This window comes from Bos indicus, chromosome 29 (genome assembly GCF_029378745.1).
Source record: "Bos indicus isolate NIAB-ARS_2022 breed Sahiwal x Tharparkar chromosome 29, NIAB-ARS_B.indTharparkar_mat_pri_1.0, whole genome shotgun sequence".
In the NCBI taxonomy this organism is placed as follows: Eukaryota; Metazoa; Chordata; class Mammalia; order Artiodactyla; family Bovidae; genus Bos; species Bos indicus.
This window is the reverse complement of record NC_091788.1, coordinates 36,711,737-36,716,739: the sequence shown is the minus strand read 5'-3', so window position 1 is coordinate 36,716,739 and position 5,003 is coordinate 36,711,737. Positions and strand designations below refer to the sequence as shown.

The window sequence follows — 5,003 nt, the reverse complement described above, 5'->3', positions numbered from 1 at the left end:
TGGTTCTCAAGAGCTGGCCCCTCCGCCGTTCCCTTCACTCCAGACACACCTGAGGCATCTTTCCAGTGCTGGACCCCACCCAGCAGAGGGGTGGAATGTTGGGCCCAGAAGCCTTTGCAGCGGTTGGTGATCTCCCTGGGGTGTAAGTGGGACTCTTGGGCGCTGTCACTCCTCCTGCCTCTCAGTTCCCCCCTCCTCACAAATCCATGGCCTCATGAACATCAGCACCTGGGCAACTGAGTTAACCACCTGCTCCTGAGTTTCCACTCACCCAGTCCTCGGCAGGGGTGGTTCTGGTATGGCTCTCTGCACATATGCTCAGAAGTTCCCTCTCCCCCACACACCCAAGCAGGAAGCCGAGGCCTGCAGGGGGCCAGGACACATTCGGACCTAAACACACATTCGCACATGCAGGGGCACACCTCACTAATGTGATTCTCTCCACACACAACCCCAATCCTAAGCTGACTAGCTACAGGTGGCAGGGAGCGACGTCTTCCACTTGCAAAAGCACCGTCTGGAAGGACAGTTTTCTAAATGTGTCTGAGACAAACCCCAGCCCCCAGCAGGGCTCTCTGAGAGGGGCTGGCTCACATGCAGAAAGAGGCCCTACTTGCAGGGACCAAGAAGGGCTGGTTTCAGGACTCGCCGTCTAGTTTCTGGACCATGTCAAACGTGCCAACACAAAACTAGGCGAGAACAGGCTGCAGGCACGTTCCCCAGCGTTTCCCCATAGGATCTCAGATGCTGTCAGGGAAGAGCTCAAGGGTGCCACGCTTCCTTTCTTTTCCCCAAATCCTCACACCTCAGAGGTATGGAGACCCGCCCCTCCCTTCCCGCCCCCGCCTTGTCCCCACTCCCATCTCCTTCAGAACAGGTAACAGGAGTGTGCGGTTGCCTACCTTTTCTGAGAAAGGAAATCACTTTCTGCAGACTGCCATCTCAGACCCCCCACTGACAGCCTGGTCAGGTTCAGCAAATCTCCATGATTCTTCTGTAATTACTCAGCACACCCCCGTAGGTCAGGAAAGCCCACAACCTGGGAGTCAACCAAACCCCCAGAACCTCCTATAAGGATCCTTTCCTTAGCAGGAAGAAAGAGGGTTTTTATTTCACTTTAGAAAATTCATATTCACAAGCCCTGGCTTGGGTTAGCAACATCCTAACCAGCAGTCTGTTGAATCAATCTTAAAAAAACCCTCCAAAACGAAGCCCTCCAGTCCCCTCAAGCTGAGTTCTTCAGCTCCTCTTGAACCTAAAGGTTCAGGCCTTCAGGTTTTGGGGGAGGGGCAGTCAGGAGAAGCTGTTTCATGCTCATCCTCCCAAGCTGGGGCTAGAGAAGGGTTTGGCTCAATAATATGCCATCTCCAAGCATACAAACACGAACACTCACATACCACACACACTCTCACTCACACACCCCTGATCACTTCTGGGGAGGGTGTAGATAAGGGGGTGGTGTCGGAGCAGAGAAGAGCAAAAAATATAGTTAAGAGTAAAACCTACATCAGGTTTCTCCTTCGGTGTTTTCTCCGCAGCCCCCTCCCCACCCCCCCACGGTTCTTTTTGTGTAGGGACGGCCATCGAGAAGGAAGCCAAGATCTTTTCCTTTGGGACCAAAAGCTAGACCCCTATCTCCTCTACCTGAACACAGTGATAGGACGTGAGCGCGGAGAACAGCACAACACTGCTCAACAGTCACGTCAGGGGACACCAAATTTCTGTGTCTTCAACAGCTGTCACTGAACTTGGGGCTAGTCTTGGGTGGTTCCTAAGAGGGCACAAGGAGAAAGAACCCACTGTATCATCTGCGACTCCTTGCTCGACACCTCTGTCTGGTTTAGGAGTCAGTCAGTATCAGCGAGGTAGCCAAAAACTATCTCCAAGATCAACTACCCAAGGAGAGAAAGGGAAGGGGCTTCAAGGGCCACTCTCACCCAAGTTTCCTCCAAAAGGCACTTGAGCTGACCCCATTAGGTACCAGTGTGGCACCGGCCACTGCAATAGCCCAGGCCACAGCTCCTGCTCTTCCCTGAAGGAAATGAGAGGTACCTGCCCACTCTTCCTGGATCCAGCCCTTGTCTGCTCCCCCCACTGCTCTTCCTTTTGTCCCTACAGTGTATAAGGAGGCCAAAGTAAGCACAGCCACCACCCTGATCCTATTCTCCTTCAAACAGGAGGTGAGGTACAGGGCTGTGGAACATCAAGGATCAACTGCAACTAAAAACTCAATTTGGGGGAGGGCTGGACCAGGCATAGTCCCTGCTTTAACCAGGACTCTATACCTCCATATTACCTATTTCCACAGTGTGCCTGTTGAAACTGCTTTTGGATAAACAAAAACAAGAACAGAACAAACAAACCCCTCTCCCCCGTCTCCTCCATTTCAGCTGCCAGCGGGAGTCCAGGGTTGTGGGAGCCATGCTTCAGTCTTGGTCCTGCACCTTGAGTCCCCACCTGTGACCTCAGCCGAGGGTCTGGGGACTAGCTTCCCTACCCAGGAATGCTGAAGGAACTTCCCCGAGATACTCAGAGTCTCAGATTATTTACAGAGCTGAAGCTCTGGGGCCTGCCATCCCCTGATGCACTCTTCCGGTCTCCTGGGTCCACTCCTCCAGGAGGGAGACAGGTACAGACGGGGCGGCGGTGGGACTATCAGACCAGAGGGGGTGCACTCTTCGGTGGATTCTTCTGATTACTCCCACCACCCGGGGCCCCTGTGCCTAGAGAGAAAACTGTCCGTCGGAAGTCTTGGACTGGAACCCTTGGCACATCCGTTTGTGTCTGAGTAATCGATCTGTCCGAGAAAAACACTGGTGACACCGTTCACACTGGTAGGGCTTTTCCCCACTGTGTACACACTTGTGACGCTCCAGGTGGTACTTCTGGATGAAACGCATATCACATATGTCACACTCAAATGGCTTCTCACCGGTATGAATAAGGATGTGCCTCTTGAGGTGATAACTGCTCCTAAAGGCTCCAAAGCAGTGTTCACAAACAAAATTCTTGGGAATCTTTACTTGAAAAGAACCATTTTGTTCCACTACCACCACCTTTTTAACAGTCTTTTTTGAATGAGAGGCCTCAGCCAAGCTGTCATCGTCTTTGCGGCTCCGGGATTTATCACTGTCTTTTCGGTGGCCCTGATTCGAGCACCTCAGCACATCAGGGCTACCTGCCTGCTCTCCATTCTCGGCCTGCTTGCTGGCAATCTGGCTCAGCATCATCTTCTTGCTGGCTGCAGTGGGAACCAAACTCACACCTGCTAGGCCTTCACAAGCCAGGAGACTTGCCTCCTTCATTTGACTGGAAGCTCCCTGAAGGCAGGGGCTGTGGCCTGTCTCCTTTCCTTCCTCTAGATCTCCCCCTGGTGTTTAATACAGAGTTTGGCTCACTGGGTTGGTCAATATGTTGACTAAGGCAGCATTCAAGAGTGAAACTGCAAACACGCTTCCCAGTGATCTTGAAGGAGGAGGACTCTAGAGCTTTTTACCTGAGCCATGCTGATTTCTCACTTAATGCAACTCAAAAGTTCGAGTTCCTTGCTCCACCTTTCCTTAAGACACTGTTGTTTGAAGAACTGTCACCAAATCACTGTAACAACTCTTTCGTGTCCCTTCAGTCCTGCTGCCATACTGAAATGCCTTTGTCTTCAAACAGAATTTAGTGTCCTCCAAAGTAAAGATAGATGTTCCAAGAATCCCTGGTCTCTGCTCGGCTCCTGCCTATTGTCTGAAGAAAAAGGCTGCCAGTCTCAGTTTTCCAGATGAATTCTCTGAATGAAATTCACGATTTGTTTCAGAAACCTCTCCTCGGGAGCGCCCCTAACTGTTGCTTCTTGACCTGCATACAGATTTCTCAGGAGGTAGGTCAGGTGATCTGGTATTCCCATCTCTTGAACAATTTTCCACAGCTTGTGGTGATCCACACAAAGGGGTTGGCATAGTCAATAAAGCAAAAGTAGATCTTTTTCTGGAACTCTTTTGTTTTTTCAATGATCCAATGGATATTGGCAATTATATGTCTGGTGTATCTGCATTTTCTAAATCCATCTTGAACATCTGAAAGTTCATGGTTCACATACTGTTGAAGCCTGGCTTGGAGAATATTGAGCATTACTTTGCTAACGTGTGAGATGAGTGCAATTGTGTGGTAGTTTGAACATTCTTTGGCATTGTCTTTCTTTGGGATTGGGATGAAAACTCACCTTTTGCAGTCCTGTGGCCACTGATGAATTTTCTAAATTTGCTGGCATATTGAGTGCAGCACTTTCACAGCATCCTCTTTTAGGATTTGAAATAGCTCAGCTGGAATTTCATAGCCTCCACTAGCTTTGTTTGTGGTGATATTTCCTAAGGCCCACTTGACTTCATATTCCAGCCAGGATGTCTGGCTCTAGGTGAGTGATCACATCATCATTTATTGTATACTCATAGGCATTATTTAAAAACTAAACCATGGACACAACAAATCTAGGAAAAAAGTATAGCAAATTTGAGAACAGATTAATATATTGTTATATAAAAAGCTATTAACTTGAGAGAAAATCCTCTCCAACAGCTTTGATGGGCAAAAGCCATGAAAGACATATTACAGAGGACGTGATATGATAACAGAAAAATTTCAACTTTTCCAGAAATCAATATTCTATCTTTTGCTGAGCAAACTAGTTGAAATTAAAGAAAAAATTTGCAATATCCATGGCTAAGAAGTATGTGATAAAACAAGGTACTATATTTCTGATGAGAATATAAAGTTGGCATAATCCTTTTGGAAAGCATTATTTTGGAAAGCGTATGTTGGAAATCCTTAAGGAAAGCATCCTTGACAATATGTGTCAAGGATCTAAAAAATCTTCATGCTTTTTGATAATTTCACTTTGAGGATCTACACTTATTTTTTTTTTTGGATCTACACTTAGAGAATAATCCTACGTGAAAAAAATATAATATGCCAAGTGATATTTGTTAAAATATTGTCTGTATAGTTGCAAACCACCT

The 5,003-nt window shown here is 47.9% G+C and overlaps 1 pseudogene; it reads right to left on the bottom strand.

Annotated features, from left to right (window-relative positions):
- Positions 1 to 1,553: 1,553 nt before the first annotated feature.
- On the bottom strand, positions 1,554 to 3,490 carry LOC109554619 (zinc finger protein 740 pseudogene; annotated as a pseudogene).
- Between the last annotated feature and the right edge of the window lie 1,513 nt (positions 3,491 to 5,003).